Source organism: Bufo bufo, chromosome 7 (assembly GCF_905171765.1).
Source record: "Bufo bufo chromosome 7, aBufBuf1.1, whole genome shotgun sequence".
Lineage (NCBI taxonomy): Eukaryota > Metazoa > Chordata > Amphibia > Anura > Bufonidae > Bufo > Bufo bufo.
The window spans coordinates 160,818,581-160,843,009 of record NC_053395.1 but is presented as its reverse complement, the minus strand read 5'-3'; the positions used below and the strand labels follow the sequence as shown (position 1 = coordinate 160,843,009).

At 45.1% G+C, this 24,429-nt stretch overlaps 1 protein-coding gene across 1 annotated transcript in view; it reads right to left on the bottom strand.

The window, feature by feature from the left end:
• SPAG16 (sperm associated antigen 16) overlaps positions 1 to 24,429 on the bottom strand; it is a 1,151,519-nt gene that overhangs the window by 588,579 nt on the left and 538,511 nt on the right. The window lies entirely within an intron of this gene.

The window sequence follows — 24,429 nt, the reverse complement described above, 5'->3', positions numbered from 1 at the left end:
AGACACCCCCAATAAAGGAGTGGTTCTGCAAGTGGTGACCACAGACCACTTCTCAGTTCCTATGCTTCCTGGCTAATGTTTTGGTCACTGTTGAATGCTGGCGGTGCTTTCACTCTAGTGGTAGCATGAGACGGAGTCTACAACCCACACAAGTGGCTCAGGTAGTGCAGCTTATCCAGGATGGCACATCAATGCGAGCTGTGGCAAGAAGGTTTGCTGTCTCTGTCAGCGTAATGTCCAGAGCATGGAGGCGCTACCAGGAGACAGGCCAGTACATCAGGAGACGTGGAGGAGGCCGTAGGAGGGCAACAACCCAGCAGCAGGACCGCTACCTCCGCCTTTGTGCAAGGAGGAACAGGAGGAGCACTGCCAGAGCCCTGCAAAATGACCTCCAGCAGGCCACAAATGTGCATGTGTCTGCTCAAACGGTCAGAAACAGACTCCATGAGGGTGATATGAGGGCCCGACATCCACAGGTGGGGATTGGGCTTACAGCCCAACACCGTGCAGGACGTTTGGCATTTGCCAGAGAACACCAAGATTGGCAAATTCACCACTGGCGCCCTGTGCTCTTCACAGATGAAAGCAGGTTCACACTGAGCACATGTGACAGACGTGACAGAGTCTTGAGACGCCGTGGAGAATGTTCTGCTGCCTGCAACATCCTCCAGCATGACCGATTTGGCATTGGGTCAGTAATGGTGTGGGGTGGCATTTCTTTGGAGGGCCGCACAGCCCTCCATGTGCTCGCCAGAGGTAGCCTGACTGCCATTAGGTACCGAGATGAGATCCTCAGACCCCTTGTGAGACCATATGCTGGTGCGGTTGGCCCTGGGTTCCTCCTAATGCAAGACAATGCTAGACCTCATGTGGCTGGAGTGTGTCAGCAGTTCCTGCAAGAAGAAGGCATTGATGCTATGGACTGGCCCGCCCGTTCCCCAGACCTGAATCCAATTGAGCACATCTGGGACATCATGTCTCGCTCTATCCACCAACGTCACGTTGCACCACAGACTGTCCAGGAGTTGGCAGATGCTTCAGTCCAGGTCTGGGAGGAGATCCCTCAGGAGACCGTCCGCCACCTCATCAGGAGCATGCACAGGCGTTGTAGGGAGGTCATACAGGCACGTGGAGGCCACACTTACTACTGAGCCTCATTTTGACTTGTTTTAAGGACATTACATCAAAATTGGATCAGCCTGTAGTGTGTTTTTCCACTTTAATTTTGAGTGTGACTCCAAATCCAGACCTCCATGGGTTGAAAAATTTGATTTCCATTTTTTTATTTTTGTGTGATTTTGTTCTCAGCACATTCAACTATGTAAAGAACAAAGTATTTCAGAAGAAAATTTATTCAGATCTAGGATGTGTTATTTTTGTGTTCACTTTATTTTTTTTGAGCAGTATATATTCCCAAATATCTTTCATTAGTTATAATTGCTAATTTTATCTAGGGAGAAATCATCAGCGGAAATAAAATGGCCACCATCCTATTAGTACACACAAAACCTGTCCTAATCACACAGCAGGACAAGTTACTTTACAACACTGAGCTAAACAGCTGCCTCATCCTCCTCTCCGCTCTACTTGTCAGGTATTATGATCCTAAATAGTAGTGATAATAACTTTAGCTGAATCTCTGTAGGAATGGAGTTCATGAGGAGACATGAAGTACAGAGAGGACGGACAGGACAGACTGTGGTAAGGTGGGGCATTGGTAATGGAGACTGCATACAGGTGCTGCTGCCCATTACCCTCACCCTCCTCTCTGTACTTCATGTCTCCTCATAAACTCCATTCCCACAGAGATTCAGCTGAAGATCATATTAAAGGGGTTGTCTCATCATGAACAATGGGGGCATATCGCTAGGATATGCCCCCATTGCCTGATAGGTGCGGGTCCTACCTATATCGAGAACGGAGCCCCGTAAGTGAAGGAGGGCGCACTGCGCAGAGCGCTGGCTGGGCTATTTCCTTAGGCCCCATAGAAATGAATGGGAGCAGGGGCTGCGCATGCGCGGTATGCTCCCATTCACTTCTATGTGGAGCAGGCTTGGTTGTGGCTGGACCGGAGTCCTCCAGCCACCACCTTGTGGGACTCCATTCTCGATATAGGTGCGGGTCCCAGCGGTGGGACCCGCACCTATAAGACAATGGGGGAATATCCTAGCTGTATGCCCCCATTGTCCATGACGAGACAACCCCTTTAAACTGTATTCAGGATCATAATCTTCCGACAAGTAGGAGAGGACGATGAGGCAGCGACTAAGTAACCTGTCCTCCTGTGTGATTAGGACAGGTTTTGTGTGGACAAATAGGACAACAGCCATTTTATTTTCCTTAATAATTGTTCACCAGATAAAATGAGCCATTATAACTAATCAAAAGGTATTTGGGAATATATTTACCTGTATAATAAGGTAATATTTAACTCCTTCACGCAACATCACGTACATGTACGTGGGGGAATGTGGTGCCTCACCGCATCCCCACGTGCATGTACGTGATCGGCTTTCACTGTCAGCGCAGGGAGCGAAGCGCTGAAGCTTCAGTGAAGCCGGCGTGCTGGGGTTGCTAGGCAACCAGAGAAGCCGGCAGGAGCTGTATTGGAGCTCTGACCCGCCCACGATCGCTGTGATTGGTCCATTACTGCAGAGGGACTAATCGCAGCGCATCGGGGCAGGTAAGGGGGGGTTAGGGAGGGACTATGTGCTTCTCCTTCTCTGATCGCCCCAATTCCTGTCAGGGAAGCGATCAGAGAAGGAGAAAGTGTGAAAATATTCCCGACCTATCACGAGTATACTCGTCATGGAGCACTGCTACTTAGCGCGCCATGATGAGTATACACGTCATGGCATAAACTGTCACCAGTTTATGCCTATCGGCGATCGCTGCAAACCGCAGGTCAATTCAGACCTGCGGTTTGTAGCGCTTTCTGCGGTTTCTGATCCCCGCGGTAGATCAGAAACTTTAGTATGTCCAAAATAAAGATGTTTCACCCCCCCTGCACCCCTGAATGATATTATGTGGGCGGGTGGTGCAGGGGGGGTGTCGCAGACGGTGCGGGAGGTGCGGTAAGGTGCGTGAGGCGGGCGGTGCGGCAGGCGGGATCGCGATCCCCCGCCCGCCTCCCTTTCAATGATCGTTGGCAACTAGTGGGTATACCAGGGTGCCAGCACATTGCTGGCACCCTGGTATAAACGGCTGACATCTGCGATGCGATGTCAGCCGTTTAACCCTTTCCATACAGCGGTCCAGTACTGCGATGCGATGTCAGCCGTTTAACCCTTTCCATACAGCGGTCCAGTACTGAGCAGACGGGGAAGGTTCCCATGGCAACAGGACGCCTCTCAGGCGTCCTGCTGTCCATGGTGCTGAACAGATCTATGCTAAAAGGCATAGATCTGTTCAGACAAGTGTAAAATACAGTACAGTGCAATATATATTGTTCTGTACTGTATTATACAGACATCAGACCCACTGGATCTTCAAGAACCAAGTGGGTCTGGGTCAAAAAAAAAGTTAAAAAAAGTTAAAAAAGTAAAGTTTCAAAAAAACACATTTATCACTGAATAAAAATAAAAAAAATAAAATACACTACACATATTAGGTATCGCCGCGTCCGTAACGACCTGATCTATAAAACGGTCATGTTACTTTTCCCGCACGGTGAACGCCATAAAAATAAAAAACTATGAGGAAATTGAAATTTTGCCCACCTTACTTCCCAAAAAAGGTAATAAAAGTGATCAAAAAAGTCGCATGTACGCCAAAAAAGTACCAATCAAACCGTCACCTCATCCCGCAAAAAATGAGCCCTTACATGAGACAATGGCCCAAAAAATAAAAAAAACTATGGGTCTCAGACTATGGAGATACTAAAACATGATTTTTTTTTGTTTCAAAAATGATATTATTGTGTAAAACCCTGATAAATTATAAAAAGGTAGACATATTAGGTATTGCCATGTCCGTAAGAACCTGATCTATAAAAATACCACATGACCTAACCCCTCAGGTGAACACTGTAAAAAAAATTAAATAAAAACGGTGTCAAAAAAGCTATTTTTTTGTTACCTTACATCACAAAAAGTGTAATAGCAAGCGATCAAAAAGTCATATGCACCCCAAAATAGTACCAATCTAACCGTCATCTCATCCCGCAAAAATGATACCCAACCTGAGACAATCGCCAAAAAACTGAAAAAACTATGGCTCTCAGACAATGGAGACACTAAAACATGTTTTTTTTTGTGTCAAAAATGATATTATTGTGTAAAACCTAAATAAATAAAAAAGTATACATATTAGGTATCGTCACGTCCGTAAGAACCTGCTCTATAAAAATAGGACATGATCTAACCTGTCAGATGAACGTTGTAAATAATAAAAAATAAAAACAGTGCCAAAACAGCTATTTTTTGGCAAATTTTCCATTTTAATTCATTTTTTCCCATAACAAAGCAAGGGTTAACAGCCGAACAAAACTCAATATTTAGTTTATAGAAATGCCCCATATGTTATCATAAACTGCTGTATGGCCACACGGCAGGGCGCAGAAGGAAAGGAGCGCCATATGGTTTTTGGAAGGCAGTTTTTGCTAGACTGGTTTTTTGACACCATGTCCCATTTGAAGCCCCCCCGATGCACTCCTAGAGCATAAACTCCAAAAAATGACCCCATTTTGGAAACTACACCCATCAAGGTATTCAAAACTGATTTTACAAACTTTGTTAACCCTTTAAGTGTTCCACAAGAGTTAATGGCAAATGGAGATAAAATTTCAGAATTTCAATTTTTTGTTACTTTGCCTCACAAAAAGTGTAATATAGAGCAACCAAAAATCATATGTACCCTAAAATAGTACCAACAAAACTGCCACCTTATCCCGTAGTTTCCAAAATGGGGTGCATCAGGGGGGCTTCAAATGGGACATGGTGTCTAAAAACAATCCAGCAAAATCTGCCTTCCAGAAACCATATGGTGTTCCTTTCCTTCTGCGCCCTGCCGTGTGCCCGTACAGTAGTTTACGACCACATATGGGGTGTTTCTGTAAACTACAGAATCAGGGCCATAAATAAAGAGTTCTGTTTGGCTGTTAACCCTTGCTTTGTTACTGGAAAAAAAATATAAAAATGGAAAATCTGCCGAAAAAGTGAAATTTTTAAATTGAATCTCTATTTTAACAATATAACAAAACAATAACGAACACAGGTGCACTCTGCAGTAATACTAAATCCTCAAACTGATTTTAAAATTGAGAGATTAGTCAACATGTCCCACGGTGTAGAACATGTCTTAAGCCCGGACACCGCGACAAGGTTTCTCAAGTAGCCCGGGACCCTACACTCTCCAACCTGAGCCATATGGGCAATACCAGGAGCCAGTGGGCAAATTACAGGAGCATTGGGCCGACTCACAAACAACTCACCAGTTACCTCCAGCATGTGGCCATGCCTGCAATGGGAGGAGAGTGTAGGGTCCCGGGCTACTTGAGAAACCTTGTCGCGGTGTCCGGGCTTAAGACATGTTCTACACCGTGGGACATGTTGACTAATCTCTCAATTTTAAAATCAGTTTGAGGATTTAGTATTACTGCAGAGTGCACCTGTGTTCGTTATTGTTTTGTTATATTGTTATATTAATTATTACATCCGCACTTGTTACCTTGTGTAGGATGTCTATTGTGGTACTTGTGGTTCGCTGCGGGCATCCTCCATTGTATGCATTTTGCTGGGGATTGCCATTAGCAACGGGCCACAAATGCAGGATCTGCTCCCCTATATATATGCACAACTGCATGTGGGTTTGAAGCACCTCCTGCTAATGCCAACCTGTCTTCTTAGTTTGTATATATAGATTTCTGGAGGTGTATAAACTCCTATTTAAATGTGCCTGTTTTCCATCTACAGGTCACATTAAGGTGCACCTGTGAGGCCTGGGACATATCAGCAAGTCTTGAGTGGGACTCACAGACTCCTCCCTCCTCCCATTGCAGGCATGGCCACATGCTGGAGGTAACTGGTGAGTTGTTTGTGAGTCGGCCCAATGCTCCTGTAATTTGCCCACTGGCTCCTGGTATTGCCCATATGGCTCAGGATGGAGAGTGTAGGGTCCCGGGCTACTTGAGAAACCTTGTCGCGGTGTCCGGGCTTAAGACATGTTCTACACCGTGGGACATGTTGACTAATCTCTCAATTTTAAAATCAGTTTGAGGATTTAGTATTACTGCAGAGTGCACCTGTGTTCGTTATTGTTTTGTTATATTGTTATATTAATTATTACATCCGCACTTGTTACCTTGTGTAGGATGTCTATTGTGGTACTTGTGGTTCGCTGCGGGCATCCTCCATTGTATGCATTTTGCTGGGGATTGCCATTAGCAACGGGCCACAAATGCAGGATCTGCTCCCCTATATATATGCACAACTGCATGTGGGTTTGAAGCACCTCCTGCTAATGCCAACCTGTCTTCTTAGTTTGTATATATAGATTTCTGGAGGTGTATAAACTCCTATTTAAATGTGCCTGTTTTCCATCTACAGGTCACATTAAGGTGCACCTGTGAGGCCTGGGACATATCAGCAAGTCTTGAGTGGGACTCACAGACTCCTCCCTCCTCCCATTGCAGGCATGGCCACATGCTGGAGGTAACTGGTGAGTTGTTTGTGAGTCGGCCCAATGCTCCTGTAATTTGCCCACTGGCTCCTGGTATTGCCCATATGGCTCAGGTTGGAGAGTGTAGGGTCCCGGGCTACTTGAGAAACCTTGTCGCGGTGTCCGGGCTTAAGACATGTTCTACACCGTGGGACATGTTGACTAATCTCTCAATTTTAAAATCAGTTTGAGGATTTAGTATTACTGCAGAGTGCACCTGTGTTCGTTATTGTTTTGTTATATTGTTATATTAATTATTACATCCGCACTTGTTACCTTGTGTAGGATGTCTATTGTGGTACTTGTGGTTCGCTGCGGGCATCCTCCATTGTATGCATTTTGCTGGGGATTGCCATTAGCAACGGGCCACAAATGCAGGATCTGCTCCCCTATATATATGCACAACTGCATGTGGGTTTGAAGCACCTCCTGCTAATGCCAACCTGTCTTCTTAGTTTGTATATATAGATTTCTGGAGGTGTATAAACTCCTATTTAAATGTGCCTGTTTTCCATCTACAGGTCACATTAAGGTGCACCTGTGAGGCCTGGGACATATCAGCAAGTCTTGAGTGGGACTCACAGACTCCTCCCTCCTCCCATTGCAGGCATGGCCACATGCTGGAGGTAACTGGTGAGTTGTTTGTGAGTCGGCCCAATGCTCCTGTAATTTGCCCACTGGCTCCTGGTATTGCCCATATGGCTCAGGTTGGAGAGTGTAGGGTCCCGGGCTACTTGAGAAACCTTGTCGCGGTGTCCGGGCTTAAGACATGTTCTACACCGTGGGACATGTTGACTAATCTCTCAATTTTAAAATCAGTTTGAGGATTTAGTATTACTGCAGAGTGCACCTGTGTTCGTTATTGTTTTGTTATATTGTTATATTAATTATTACATCCGCACTTGTTACCTTGTGTAGGATGTCTATTGTGGTACTTGTGGTTCGCTGCGGGCATCCTCCATTGTATGCATTTTGCTGGGGATTGCCATTAGCAACGGGCCACAAATGCAGGATCTGCTCCCCTATATATATGCACAACTGCATGTGGGTTTGAAGCACCTCCTGCTAATGCCAACCTGTCTTCTTAGTTTGAATCTCTATTTTCCATTAATTCTTGTGGAACACCTAAAGGGTTAACAACTTTTGTAAAATCAGTTTTAAATACCTTGAGGGGTGTATTTTCTTAGATGGGGTCACTTTTATGGAGTTTCTACTCTAGAGGTGCATCAGGGGGGCTTCAAATGGGACATGGTGTAAAAAAAAACAGTCCAGCAAAACCTGCCTTCCAAAAACCGTATGGAATTCCTTTCCTTCTGCGCCCTGCCGTGTGCCCGTACAGCGGTTTACGACCACATATGGGGTGCTTCTGTAAACTACAGAATCAGGGCCATAAATAATGAGTTTTGTTTGGCTGTTAACCCTTGCTTTGTAACTGGAAAAAAAATATTAAAATGGAAAATCTGCCAAAAATGTGCAACACCTAAAGGGTTAAATCTTGTGCAACACCTAAAGGGTTAACAAAGTTTGTAAAATCAGTTTTGAATACCTTGAGGGGTGTAGTTTCTTAGATGGGGTCACTTTTATGGAGTTTCTACTCTAGGGGTGCATCAGGGGGGCTTCAAATGGGACATGGTGTAAAAAAAAACAGTCCAGCAAAATTAGCCCTCCAAAAACCAAACGGCGCACCTTTCACTCTACGCCCCGCTGTGTGGCCATACAGTAGTTTACGGCCACATATGGGGTGTTTCTGTGAACAGCAGAGTCAGGGCAATAAAGATACAGTCTTGTTTGGCTGTTAACCCTTGCTTTGTTAGTGGAAAAAATGGGTTAAAATTGAAAATTAGGCAAAAAAATGAAATTCTCAAATTTCATCTCCATTTGCCAATAACTCTTGTGCAACACCTAAAGGGTTAATGACGTATGTAAAATCAGTTTTGAATACCTTGAGGGGTGTAGTTTCTTAGATGGGGTCACTTTTATGGAGTTTCTACTCTAGGGGTGCATCAGGGGGCTTCAAATGGGACATGGTGTAAATAAACCAGTCCATAAAAATCAGCCTTCCAAAAACCAAACGGCGCACCTTTCACTCTACACCCCGCTGTGTGGCCGTACAGTAGTTTACGGACACATATTGGGTGTTTCTGTAAACGGCAGAGTCAGGGCAATAAAGATACAGTCTTGTTTGGCTGTTAACCCTTGCTTTGTTAGTGGAAAAAATGGGTTAAAAGGAAAAATTAGACAAAAAAAATGAAATTCTCAAATTTCCTCCCCATTTGCCAATAACTCTTGTGCAACACCTAAAGGGTTAACAATGTATGCAAAATCAGTTTTGAATACCTTGAGGGGTGTAGTTTCTTAGATGGGGTCATTTTTTGGTGGTTTCTATTATGTAAGCCTCGCAAAGTGACTTCAGACCTGAACTGGTCCCTAAAAATTTAGTTTTTGTAAATTTCGGAAAAATTTCAAGATTTGCTTCTAAACTTCTAAGCCTTATAACATCCCCAAAAAATAAAATATAATTCCCAAAATAATTCAAGCATGAAGTAGACATATGGGGAATGTAAAGTCATCACAATTTTTTGGGGTATTACTATGTATTACAGAATATTTTTTTTTACTTCATTTTACCAGTGTCATGAAGTACAATATGTGACGAAAAAACAATCTCAGAATGGCCTGGATAAGTCAAAGCGTTTTAAAGTTATTAGCACTTAAAGTGACACTGGTCAGATTTCCAAAAAATGGCCTGGTCCTTAAGGTGAAAATGAGCCCGGTCCTGAAGGGGTTAAGTATTTTTCAGTAATTTTATTTTCTTAATTCCCAGAGAACCCGTCACACTGAACATGGTGTCTAAGCTGAAGGAAGCATGTTATAGAGCAGGAGGAGCTGAGCAGATTGATATATAGTCCTGTGGGAAAAGATTCAGCAACTTGTATTTCATTCATTAAAATACCTGCTCATTCTGGGTTTTTCTATTTTTTATTATTCTTTATTTTTATTTTGAAAAGTCATAGAATTAGTACATAGACCAATATTAAACACATCAATGTATATAATATAACAATCATAAATATCCTTATAACCCCCCCCCCCCCCCCCCCCATTGGCTGTCGTTCCCCTCAATTCATTCAAGTACAACATACAATAAATACATTAGATATATCTACGTGGCCCTGCGTGCAACTCTCCGATTCCTTTCAATATCCTCATAAATTTTAATTTGTTGTAGGTATATACCCCACTCCCTTGAAGAGGGCTGGGAGACAGAACCCCAGTACTTAACCAATATAGCTTTCGCTACCATCAATCCTCTCATCCAAATCCGTCTAACATGGGGGGGGACTTCCGTTTCTGAGCCATAGTCTCCAAAGATCACTATCAAGATCCCCGGGTTATAATTCATTGAAGATTCCTTTTGTAGGGCAAAGAAAACCTCATCCCAATATTTTCTTATTTTATTGCAACTCCAGAGCAGGTGGACATAGTTCGCATTAACATATCCACATTTAGGGCAGCAACAGTCCCGGTCCCTATTTTGGGGAAATTTTCCTTGGGTTTTGGGTGTATAATACAGTCTATGGAGGATCTTAAATTGAATTAATCTATGTGCACTGGAAACTGTTGCCCTTCTCACGTTCCTATAAATAGTGGGCCACTGTAAAGGAGGGCAATTCAGCTCTTGCTCCCATTTACTTGGACTTTTAAAAGGCGTTACAGTTGCCAGTGCCATTCGGAGTTTAGCTCATTCTGGGTTTTGACGTCAAGGAGACGGTCCTATCAGTGATTGACAGCCTTCCCTCTATGACTGTGTGTACAAAGATAGCTGTCAATCATTGATAGGACCGCCTCCTTGACTTACAAATTATATTGAATCATTTTCAATAAAGTATGTATCAATCTGCTCCGCTCCTCCTGCTCTTTAACATGCTTCCTTCATCTTCTGACATACCTGTTTAGTAACTACTAAAGGAAGGAACAAGGGGTCGTCATTGATGGTCGGTACGTGTCAACGAGGTTCCTGGCCTCAGTGAGTTAAGAGCCGTATTTTCTCAAAGTGTCAGATTTGCAGATTGCATTCTGACACTTTAGCGGTTTTAGTATTGGCTGCAATGCTAACCCGGGATGGCTCTTATTAGGAGTAGTCAAAGTGATGGGTGGGTGGCTATTCCCCACGTTCCAGGGGCACTCGAGTCTCTCCACTATTATTTGTTGGGGAGAAAGTTTTGTCTAGTGACCGACCACTCCCCTCTTAAATGGATGAGCCAGGCCAAGGACAGAAATGCTCAGGTCACCCAATGGTTCCTGTCTTTGCAAAATTTCAAGTTTTCGGTGGAACACAGGGCAGGTCAGTTACTAGGAAAAGCGGATGCCCCATCCCGGGTACACTGTTTAATGGGTGCTGAAAGTGGAGCGCTGCCAGCCTCTGTGTTGGGGCCTGGGAGTTTGGGCCGGGATTAAGGCCTGCTACCGTGTTTGTGTGAAAGCACGGGGACTTTGCTTTATACAAGGACTTCTGCATTACTGCCTGGTGTGAACGAACACCAGAATCAAGGTGACTTTTTCTGGAAACTGATTTTTGTTGCCACTTACTTAATGTGTGAATAAACACTGAACTGTTTAAGTTAAAGACTTTGTTATTGCCTCTATACTGCGTCCGCTAACCTGCCTACCAGAGCAAATCCCCACACTACTTACATTCTCCATTTAAAAACAATTCTGAAACATCTATTCTTATGACTCTACATTGTGCCACTACGCTATTATTCATGCTAGAAATTTATGACTGAACTGCATGTAGCCTGGGTGTGTGTCCCTGTACAAACTGTAGTGTCAGACTGTGCAAGAACACACCTCCAACTGAAAACACCCAATTGGACCTTTACTGCAGACTGCTGGCAATTCATTTATAAACTCTAAATAGTTATAATACAGAACATAGAATCATATGAATAGATGCTCCAGAATTGTTATTATGAGGGGGGTACAAGTAGTTGCTAAAACAGACATGTCAGGAGAGGAGACAGGTCTTCTTTAAGTTACAATCTTTGAGGGTAACAATGATAATGTGGAGGCAATCGCCCAATGGAAGATGTCTGAAAGCCTGCAGTCCTAGAATGGACTATTCATTGAGTATTACCTTCTATAAAACCGCTTTTCTGTTAATTAATGCTTGCTTTAAGCTAATATAGTAAGATAAAAGAGTATATAAAGCAATGCCAAATCCACGAAATTGAACTGAAAGATAAAAGTGCCTATCTTCCTTTTCCCAGCAAACTTCATTTCATATTCAACTATTGTTGCTTCTATTTGATGTGTTTTATTACAAAAGAACCGTTGATTCATTTCACTTACGCTGAAGCAGATGGCCATGGAAGTCAAGCATCTCTGCAACATTTATTTTAGCTGTAATGTGATTGTTCTGCCTCATTCTTCTGGCAAAGCAGAGCTGCCCATTAAATGCACAGCTCGCATGCACATGGGCCTGGCTCTGCATCATCAACTACGTCAAGTTATTCTTGTGCCGCTGTGCGTCTCCGCTATGAGGTCTCTTGCTCAATATGTCAACATTTTTTAAAATTGTGGCGCACTTTCCGCAACTGTCAGTGCCTACCAAAGCCCAAATCATGACTTGCTGAAAGAATTGATAATTTAAGGATTCTAAGATTAAAGTGGTTGTCCCACAAAAAAATATTCTACAGTTTCCATACCAGCATCCGGATCTGAAAACGTTTTGCAATTGTATGTATTAAAAAATGTAATTTAGCTGCTGAGTTATTCACCGAGATCTATCTGTATAGCGCCACCTGCTGTTGGCTCTTTTTCCAAATTCTTTGTCCAGCCCAATGAGATGGAAGCACATGCTCAGTTACATTTTTCAATTGCCACCAACTGCAGCATAAAGGACACGCACCCTTGAGAAAGGATATGCCACCCTGAGCTGCCAGCTTGAAATAAATCTAGAAGAGTAATTGGAGCAATGAATGGGGAGATCTCTGGATGGGATGGGAAGTATTACATGCAGTTCTAATTTCCCATGCAAATTTACAAAATCTGCAGCGCAATGTAATACCAGCGACAGAGGTGATATTTTAACAAATCTCAACTACACACTGTGCACATCTGTCTATGTGTAATTTGATGTGCTGTACAGATATTAAAATCTGGCGCATGTCAACTTATTTTTTCAGATATTGACTTCAGATTATACTTCTTTAAATGTCAGCAAACCGGCCAATGGATGTGCCATAAAATAGAGGTAGACATCTGCAGCAAAATCCCCCACTTTATCTGCAGCGGGAGTATCCACTCTTAAAGGAGTTTTCTGAGATTTTGATACTGATGGACTATTCACAGTTGCTTTAACAGAGTGGAGAGCCATGTTTTTTTCCTGGGCCAGTGACGCCACTTTCATCGGACACGTGGTCTAAGCGCAGCTCAGCCTCATGAAATTGAATGGAGCTGAACTGCAATAACAAGAAGCCACTATCCAATGGACAACGCTGTGCTTGGTAAGCTTTGAGAAGACGGCAGTGCCCACAGGAAAGCTGAAGCTTCCTCAAACAGAAGATCAGTGGGCATTCCAGGATTCGGACCCCGGCCAATATAATACTGATGACAAATTTTTAGAAAATCCCGGAAAACCCCTTCAGAGGGGTCATCAGGGTTCAATATATTGATGACCCATCCTTAGGATGGTTAACAACATCAGGTTGGTGGGGGTCAGATACCCGGCACCCCATGATCAACTGTTCTCAGCAGCCGCCACCGAAAATAACATGTGCCAGGTTGCTGCAGCTGAGTTACCATTCACTTGGCAGTATCTAGAGCCCAGACAAGCCCTTTAAGGGATTTCCCCATCTTAATAAGAGATGTTATATTGTTAGGTTACGCCATCACTTCTTGACTGTAGGGGACCAGCTGCAGGGACCCCACCAATAATGACAACAAATGAGTTGAACCCCTTTTCAGCATGGCTCCCATCCAGGAGCTGTGCAGAGAACTTCTACTCTTCCACAGGATGCAGGAAATGTGCTGGGAAAATCAAATCAGGAGTAGTCCACTGTCTAATAATCAGAAGGGTCTCATCAGTTGGATCTCCACTGATCAGGAAGGGATGGAATATCCTTGCGATATGTTGTCAATTGCATAGGTGGTAAACCTCCATTAAAGAAGCACTCCCACAAAACTTTTTATTCTCCAAACTTTTAGAAAGGTACATGATGTAAACTGTAGTCAATGTAATCTTCTTACCATTGACTGTATTTGTGACTTCTGATCCTCTGCCGTGTCATGTGACCAGCACTCTGATCTCCAACTGACAATAGACAGGAAGTCAGGTACTTTTCCATTCATTCTTATGAATACTATTCATTCAATGCTGACGTGAACTCAGCCTAAGAAGATTACCTTCACTATAATTTATATCATGTACCTTTCCAACAGGTCAGAGAATAAAACTTTTTGTGGAAGTGCTTCTTTAATCACAGAAATGAAGCTCCGTTTTGTGAATGACTACAATGCCCATCCTTCACTCAAGTAATGATTGGGCTGGAAAAAAATGGCAGAGAGAACATTGAAGAAAATACATCAATAAGGCCTCTTTCACACTTGCGTTGTTGGGATCCGGCATGCACTTCCGTTGCCGGAGGTGCCTGCCGGATCCGTAACAACGCAAGTGTACTGAAAGCATTTGAAGACGGAACCGTCTTCCAAATGCTTTCAGTGTTACTATGGCACCCAGGACGCTATTAAAGTCCTGGTTGCCATAGTAGGAGCGGGGAGCGGGGGAGCGGTATACTTACAGTCCGTGCGGCTCCCCGGGCGCTCCAGAGTGACGTCAGAGCGCCCCATGCGCATGGATGACGTGATCCATGTGATCACGTGATCCATGCGCTTGGGGCGCCCTGACGTCACTCTGGAGCGCCCGGGGAGCCGAACGGACGGTAAGTATGCTGCTCCCCTGCTCCCCGCTACACTTACCATGGCTGTCAGGACTTTAGCGTCCCGGTAGCCATGGTAACCATTCAGAAAAAGCTAAATGTCGGCTCCGGCAATGCGCCGAAACGACGTTTAGCTTAAGGCCGGATCCGGATCAATGCCTTTCAATGGGCATTGATCCCGGATCCGGCCTTGCGGCAAGTCTTCAGGATTTTTGGCCGGAGCAAAAAGCGCAGCATGCTGCGGTATTTTCTCCGGCCAAAAAACGTTCCGTACCGGAACTGAAGACATCCTGATGCATCCTGAACGGATTACTCTCCATTCAGAATGCATTAGGATAATCCTGATCAGTATTCTTCCGGCATAGAGTCCCGACGACGGAACTCTATGCCGGAAGACAAGAACGCAAGTGTGAAAGAGCCCTAAGTCTACATGTTCTCGGCCCTAAAGAGTCAAGATGAAGGATTTCAAATGTAAGCATACCCTATTTTTTCAGGAATACGTCCCATGGGATTGTACAGTGTGTATATAACTGGTGATAACATTGACTTTTGGAGTGTACCGAACGGTCTGAACAGTTCCACCCCCGCAGGGAGGTTGGTTATTATAGACTGGGGCTCCGTCAGCTCTCCTGGCAATAATCTTTGCAGATATTAATACCTATTAATCTAATAATCTGCATAACGGAAACTGGATGGATTCATTTTGCAGCCCATAGACTTCTATTATGACGGAATGAATAACGGAATGTCTCTAAAGGTATTCCGTTATGCATTCCGTCATAGAATTGCATTATGGTCCGTCGTAACGGAATCCATAACGCAATTCACCTTTTACCAACAAAGTGTGAACGAATTACAAAATCGGAAAATCGCTCATCTCTACTAGGCTTTAAAGCGATGTCGTAGTATTTTTTTTACATTTTCTGATAAAAATGATATTTTAAAATATGCAAATGAGCCTTTAGGCGCAATGGGGGCGTTGTCGTTACACTATTGTTGTTACACCCCCGTTGCTCCTAGAGGGTCATTTGCATATATTAAAACATAATTTTTCTCAGCAATGCGGGCACATATGAACATGGGACCAACATAGATGCCTTCAGCTGCCAAGCGCACATCTAACAGGTACAAATCTGCTGACAGATGCCCTTTTAGAAAACATTGTGATATCACAGCTAAAGACTAGGCATCAAAGTGATTGTAATGATCGGCGTCACGCAAAGGGAGGGAAATGGGAAGGCCCTGTCCAAGGGAGAGGGAAAGGTGGTGACCCCTGACTCACCTTGCGACTGGCACCTGACTGCCCTGACGTCCCTAGACGGGTTCCTCACCCGTACGCCGATCACGTGCCTAAACCCTGGCTTTCCCTAGCATGAGCCCTGAGTAGTGAACGGGGTGGTGGGATCACTAGTCCGCACCACTGACACTAAGAGGAAAACACCAAGGAGAGGACAGACAATACAGACAAACATATAATCCCAGGTGGGCGACAACAACAGACCACCAAGGCCCAACAGGGATCCGGAGGGTAATGTTCTGGAACAACAAACAGGGAACACCACTACACAGCTCCAGTGGGTCAGTATAGAAGTCCAGGCAGGAAGCTCTATATCTGGCAACCAGAGAAGTGGGAGATGGGAATATAAGGAGGTTGGGATTGCTGGACAAGAAACAGCTGAGGAGGAGAAGCTACGGATCCCTGAGTGAGCCAAAAGGGTTGCAAGGCAAACCCAGAAAGCTACCATTACGAAACAGCACTGTCTTTGTACATCGAGCGCGCAGCCACCCGCTGCGAATTCCTGACCCCGGGTATAACGGAGTCAGGCGTGGCTCTTGACACCCTCGTGACAGTACCCCCCTCTCTACGAGGAGCCTCCGGACACTCAGGACTAGGTCTCTCAGGAAGAGTGGCATGAAAAGCCCGAACTAACCTGTCGGCGTTTACCTCAGACGCTGGAACCCACATTCTTTCCTCTGGACCGTAACCCCTCCAATGCACCAGATATTGAAGAGAGCGGCGGACCCGACGAGAATCAACAATTTTGGATATTTGAAACTCTAGATTACCATCCACAACAATAGGAGGGGGTGGCAGCGGTGACGGTTCTAGAGGTGGAACATATTTCTTGAGTAACGACTTATGGAAGACGTTATGGATTTTAAAAGTCTGAGGTAGCTCCAGGCGAAAAGCCACGGGGTTAATGATGACTACTATTTTGTAAGGGCCAATGAACCTAGGACCCAGTTTCCAAGAGGGAACCTTTAATTTAATATTCCTAGTAGACAACCACACATAGTCATTCACTCCTAGGTCCGGACCTGGCGCCGGTCTCTTATCAGCCATGCATTTATATTTACCTCCCATATTTTTCAAGTTAGCTTGCACCTTCTGCCATACCGATGAAAGAGATGATGAAAACCGTTCCTCTTCGGGAACCCCAGAAGACCCCCCCCTCTTTGAAAGTACAGAATTGGGGATGAAAACCATATGCACCAAGAAATGGTGACTTACCAGTAGATTCCTGACGGCGATTATTTATGGCAAACTTGGCTAACGGTAAATATCTTAGATATGTCTCAAGGTTTTGGTTGGTACGCTCAGTCTGTCCATTCGACTGAGGATGGAAAGCTGAGGAAAAGGATAAGTGTACCCCCAAACGGGAACAAAAAGCTTTCCAAAATTTAGAAATAAATTCAAAATGTATAATAATAGCGGGCAGGCACTCTATTTATGGGTTCATGAAAAGGCAGTTTTTATTTAGTTGATTTAAAATACCATAAAACAATAGATAATAGCAATATAGCAACAATAAAATAGTAATAAATATCTATAGCAATCTAAATATAGCAGCAGTTAATAACAATATCAATTAAATAGTGGCAGTTTGAATAGCAGCAATGTTCGTTATTATTATTATTGACTAGGGTGAGCCAAATTGGGCAAGAGCACCTGCGACCAGAAAAACCAGTGGAGAGCCGCCTTTTCTGTGTTATATTTTTTTAAAATTTAGAAATAAACTGGGTTCCCCGATCCGAAACATCGGAAGGGACCCCGTGAAGCTTCACGATTTCACTGATGAATAACTGAGCAAGAGTCTTAGCATTAGGTAGTGTGGGTAACACAATGAAGTGTACCATTTTGCTAAACCTGTCCACTACTACCAAGATAACTGTTTTACCCGCAGACAAAGGAAAGTCAGTGATAAAATCCATTGACAGATGTGTCCATGGCTTATTGGGAATGACAAGTGGCAATAAAGACCCTGCAGGACGTGTATGAGAGACTTTCGCGCGCGCACAAGTAGAACAAGAAGACACAAAATCCATTACATCCTGACGCAACCTTGGACACCAAAAACGAGGAGACAATAGCTCCAAGGTTGCTTTACTACCCGGGTGCCCAGCAAGTGCCGAATTATGATGTTCCTTTAATAATTCGAGACGCAGGTTCAACGGTACAAACAATTTGTCTGAGGGGCAAGAGACCGGGGCGTCCCCCTGGGCCTCTAACACCTTCCCCTCCAGAACAGAGTGTACCGCAGAGACAACCACTCCTCTTTGTAGAATGGGTACCGGATCACTCACATTACCCCCTCCAGGGAAACAACGAGATAATGCATCTGCCTTGGTATTTTTTGCCCCAGGACGATAGGTAATAACAAAGTTAAACTTGGTAAAAAATAGCGACCACCTAGCTTGTCTAGGGGTGAGACGCTTAGCTGATTCGAGGTACAGAAGGTTTTTGTGGTCCGTAATCACAGTGACTGGGTGGATTGCCCCCTCTAAAAAGTGACGCCATTCTTCAAACGCTAGTTTAATAGCTAATAGTTCCCTATTGCCAATATCATAGTTCTTCTCTGCTGCAGATAGTTTTTTAGAAAAGAAAGCACAAGGACGCCATTTGCCAGGAGACGGACCCTGAGACAGCACAGCCCCACTCCCACCTCTGACGCATCTACTTCAACAATAAAAGGCTGGGAGACATCAGGTTGGATTAGTACAGGTGCCGAGGTAAACCTCTCTTTTAGAGAGGAAAAAGCAATTAAAGCGGCGTCAGACCATTTAGAAAAATCAGTCCCCTTCCTAGTCATGTCAGTCAGGGGTTTTACAATCACCGAATAATTTTTAATGAATTTTCTATAGAAGTTTGCGAAGCCCAAGAACCGTTGCAGTGCTTTGAGGTTCTCAGGAAGATCCCAATCTAAAATTGCCTGGACCTTCCCAGGATCCATACGGAAACCTGAAGCAGATAATAAATACCCTAGGAACTGTATTTCCTGAACGGCGAAAACACACTTTTCAATTTTAGCATATAATTTATTCGTCCGTAGGACCTGCAGTACCTGTCTGACATGCACCTCATGTGTTTTCAGATCCGACGAATAAATTAAAATATCATCTAGGTATATCACCACAAACCTGCCGATAAGATGACTAAAAATGTCATTAACGAAATGTTGGAAGACAGCAGGAACATTGGTCAGACCGAAAGGCATGACTAGATTTTCATAATGCCCCTCAGGGGTGTTAAAAGCTGTCTTCCACTCATCCCCTTCCTTAATACGAATCAGATTGTAGGCCCCCCTAAGATCAAGTTTGGAGAACCACCTAGCACCCGCAATCTGATTAAACAGGTCAGGAATGAGAGGAAGAGGGTATGGGTCTCGGATGGTTATCCGGTTTAATTCGCGAAAAATCTAGGCAAGGACGCAGGCCCCCATCTTTCTTTTTAACGAAGAAAAACCCTGCAGCCACGGGTGAAGAGGAGGGTCTGATGTGTCTCTTAGCCAAGCTCTCGGAGATATAATCTTTCATGGCTTGTCTCTCTGGACCCGAAAGATTATATAACCTGGTCTTGGGTAATTTTGCACCGGGAATCAGGTTAACAGGGCAATCATAAGGACGATGAGGTGGTAACTTCTGACAACCCTTATCAGAAAAGACGTCCTCAAAGTCTGAAACAAATGTGGGTAGGGTAGCTATGGAGGCGACTAAGCAATTGCTATTTAAGCAATTTTCTCTGCACTGCTCACTCCACTCCAATATCTCCCTGGCCTGCCAATCCACCACTGGATTGTGCGCTACCAACCAGGGAAGACCCAACACCACTGGAGTGGGAAGCCCCTCCAGAACATAACATGAAAGCAACTCGTTATGGTGGTCCCCTACCCGAAGGTGTAAGTTATGGACAATGTGAGTGAGGTTTCTCTGAGACAGAGGAGCAGAATCAATAGCGAATATGGGAATAGGTCTCTGTAGCGTACAGAGAGACAAACCCATAGTGTGGGCAAAATGGGCATCTATCAAATTTACTCCTGCTCCACTGTCTAGAAAAAAAGAAATAGTCTCCGTCTTAACGCCAAAAACAACAACCGCTGGCAACACAAATTGCGATGTTCGTATGGAGGAAACTTATACCCCCCGGCTGACATCCTCCACACAGCCTGGGGTTAGTAGTTTTCCGACGGTCTTTTGTTTTTGAGGAAGTAAGGACAGACATTAATAAAATGACCCTTCTCCCCACAGAAAAAAACAAACCCCACGCCTACGGCGAGCCTCAGGAGGACGGACCTGACGAGTAGTTTCTCCTAGCTGCATAGGCTCGTCTAAGTCCGTACAGACTAACTGCTGATTGGGAGGGGTTACCAATTGCTCCGGATTTTTCAATCTGTCCCTAAGACGTCTATCTATTCTGATAGAAAGGGACATCACCGCATCAAGGGAAAAAGGGAGTCTCATACAGCGCAAGCGCATCCTTAATCCTTTCGGATAACCCGGAGCAGAACTGACTCCTGAGAGCCGGGTCGTTCCACTGGGTATCCATAGCCCACCTACGGAACTCTGCGCAATACTCCTCTACTGGCCGCTCTCCCTGTAGGAGTCTCCGTAATTTTGATTCAGCCAGTGCGACTCGGTCAGGGTCGTCATATATGAGACCCAAGGCCCCAAAAATTTCATCCACTGACCGGAGAGCCTGGGAATCAGTGGGTAAAGAGAACGCCCAGGATTGCGGGTCCCCCTGCAGCAGGGAAATAACAACCCCCACCCGCTGTTCTTCATTACCAGAGGAGTAAGGGCGCAGTTTAAAATATAATTTACAGGCCTCACGGAACGTCCCAAATTTGTCCCTTCCCCCAGAAAATCTGTCAGGAAGAGCAACCTTGGGTTCCGCAACAACCTGGTTACCTGTAGCAACCGCTGGGCTTGCGGTCTGTTGCAATTGCTGCTGTTGCTGGAGGACCGACGCATTCAATCCTGCCACCTCCAAAGACAGGTCTTGAAATTGCTTTGACAAAGCAGCAATTGGATCCATACTGGATTCTAAGTAGGTAGAAAGAAAAAGTTTTTTTTGTTACCTACACAAAATAAGGGCCAGATATAATGTAATGACCGGCGTCACGCAAAGGGAGGGAAATGGGAAGGCCCTGTCCAAGGGAGAGGGAAAGGTGGTGACCCCTGACTCACCTTGCGACTGGCACCTGACTGCCCTGACGTCCCTAGACGGGTTCCTCACCCGAACGCCGATAACGTGCCTAAACCCTGGCTTTCCCTGAGTAGTGAACGAGGCGGTGGGATCACTAGTCCGCACCACTGACACTAAGAGGAAAACACCAAGGAGAGGACAGACAATACAGACAAACATATAATCCCAGGTGGGCGACAACAACAGACCACCAAGGCCCAAATGTCACGGATGGTGTACAGGAAACAAGACAAAGTCCCGAGAAAGTCCCAAACTGCGGATGAAACCCATATGCACCAAAAAATGGTGACTTATCAGAGGACTCCTGACGACGGTTATTTAAAGCAAACTCAGCAAGGGACAAAAAAGAACACCAATCCTCCTGATTCTCCGCCACAAAACAGCGCAGATATGTCTCCAGATTCTGATTGACGCGCTCCGTCTGGCCATTCGAGTACGGGTGGAAAGCAGAAGAGAATGACAACCGAACCCCCAAGCGAGAACAGAAGGCCTTCCAGAATCTGGAAACAAACTGCGTGCCCCTATCAGAGACTATGTCTGAAGGGATACCATGCAGTTTGACAATGTGATCAATAAATGCCTGCGCCAGCGTTTTAGCATTGGGCAAGCCAGGAAAAGGAACAAAATGCGCCATTTTGCTAAAACGGTCCACCACCACCACCAGAATCACAGTCTTCCCCGAGGAACGAGGCAGGTCCGTAATGAAATCCATGGACAGATGTGTCCAAGGACGGGAAGGAATGGGTAACGTAAGGAGAGGACCCGATGGCCGTGAATGAGGGACTTTGGCACGAGCGCAGGTCTCGCAGGCTGCTACAAAACCCTCAACCGACTTACGAAGAGCCAGCCACCAGAATTTCCCAGCAATGAGATCCACTGTGGCTCTACCCCCCGGGTGCCCAGCAAGGACAGTATCGTGGTGCTCCTTAAAAACCTTGTGTCGTAAAGTAAGAGGCACAAACAACCTCCCAGGAGGACAAAGCCTCTGCCTGGGCTGCCTGAACCTCTGCCTCCGATTCAGGATAAAGAGCAGACACAACCACCCCTTCAGCCAAAATGGGACCCGGGTCTTCAAAGTTCCCCCCTCCCAGATAACAACGTGACAGGGCATCCGCCTTCACATTCTTAACCCCAGGGCGGAACGTGACAACAAAATTAAACCTTGAAAAGAACAAAGACCATCTGGCTTGTCTCGGGTTCAGACGCTTGGCTGACTCCAAGTAGGCCAGATTTTTATGGTCAGTAAACACAGTAATAGGGTGTCTGGCTCCCTCTAGCCAATGGCGCCATTCCTCAAAAGCCAACTTGATGGCCAACAATTCCCTATCTCCCACATCATAATTTCTCTCTGCGGAGGAGAGTTTCTTTGAGAAAAAGGCACACGGTTGCCATTTGGCAGGAGAGGAACTCTGAGACAAGACCGCACCCACCCCTACCTCAGAAGCATCAACCTCAACTATGAAGGGTAACGAAATATCAGGTTGTACCAGGATGGGAGCGGAAGCAAAACTCTCCTTGATATTAGAAAAGGCCTTACGCGCCTCTACCGACCAGGAAGAAAAATCTACCCCCTTTCTGGTCATATCAGTGAGTGGTTTAACAACAGAGGAATAATTCAAAATAAATTTCCTGTAATAATTGGCAAAGCCCAAAAAACGCATCAGCGCCTTCTGATTCTCAGGAAGCTCCCACTCAAGTACAGCGCGGACCTTCTCGGGGTCCATGCGAAAACCAGAAGCGGAGAGAAGAAACCCCAGAAATTGAATTTCTGGAACTGCAAACACACATTTTTCCAGTTTTGCGTATAATTTATTCTCCCGCAGAATGAGCAAGACCTGACGTAAGTGTTCCTTATGAGTCTTGAAATCAGGAGAAAAAATCAAAATGTCATCCAAATACACTAATACAAATTTTCCCATTAAATGATAAAAAATGCTGTTCACGAAATGCTGAAAAACGGCTGGGGCATTCATCAAACCAAAAGGCATAACCAAATTCTCAAAATGGCCCTCAGGGGTATTGAAAGCCGTCTTCCATTCGTCTCCTTCTCTGACCCTGACCAGGTTGTATGCCCCTCTTAGGTCTAATTTGGAAAAGACTTTAGCCCCAACAACCTGGTTAAACAGGTCCGGGATCAGAGGAAGCGGATAAGGATCACGAATAGTGATACTGTTCAGCTCCCTGAAATCCAGACAAGGTCTTAAAGAACCATCTTTTTTCTTAACAAAGAAAAAGCCAGCGGCAACAGGTGACTTCGAGGGTCGTATGTGTCCTTTTCTCAGACTCTCAGAGATATAAGCACGCATAGCGACCCTCTCAGGTTGGGAGAGATTGTATAAACGAGATTTAGGCAGCTTGGCGCCTGGGATGAGATTATGTCACGGATGGTGTACAGGAAACAAGACAATACCATATAAACAATGTCTCTCTGGATCCACAACTAAGGAACAAAGGGAGACCCCTGCAATAGACCTGCCGCTCTCCCTCACTGCTCAGCCTATGCGAACACCCCAAAGGTGGATGGCCGCATATCCACGTTCCTCGGCTATCTATTACCTGAAGACCCTACTATAGTGAAGGGACACGACCACCGGCTCCCTACACTGACACGGAGGGAGTCAGGGTCACCTGGATCCAGAAAAGACAAAATCATAAATACATAAACAGCACTTATCTTGCAGACGAATGACGACTGACGACTGACGACTGGGAACAGGGAACTGGGAACAGCATGCACACACACTCCAGGAAGTTGTATCAGCCGCACACTACTGCATTATGGGGAGGAACTTAAAGGGTAGCGATCAGTCTAACTGCATGACAGCTGAGATAGACTAACGAGATGAGAAACTAAACCAAAACAAAGAAATTCAAGGAGGAGGATCTGAGAAGCTCCTGTGAGCGCTTCTCAGCTGTCTGGCTGTGACAGTACCCCTCCCTCTAGGAGTGGACTCCGGACACTCAGGGCCCACCTTCTCAGGATGGGACCTATGGAAAGCCCTGATGAGACGAGAGGCCTTAATGTCCGTCACTGGGACCCACATCCTCTCCTCAGGACCATAACCCTCCCAATGAACGAGGTACTGGAGGGAACCGCGGACAAGACGAGAATCCACAATCCTAGAGACCTGAAATTCAAGATTTCCATCAACCATAATCGGACGAGGAGGCAAAGGCGAGGGTACAATAGGTTGAACATAAGGTTTCAATAAGGACTTATGAAAAACATTATGGATCTTCCAAGTCTGAGGAAGATCAAGACGGTAGGCAACAGGATTGATGACAGACAGGATCTTGTAAGGCCCAATAAACCTAGGACCCAACTTCCAGGAGGGAACCTTCAATTTG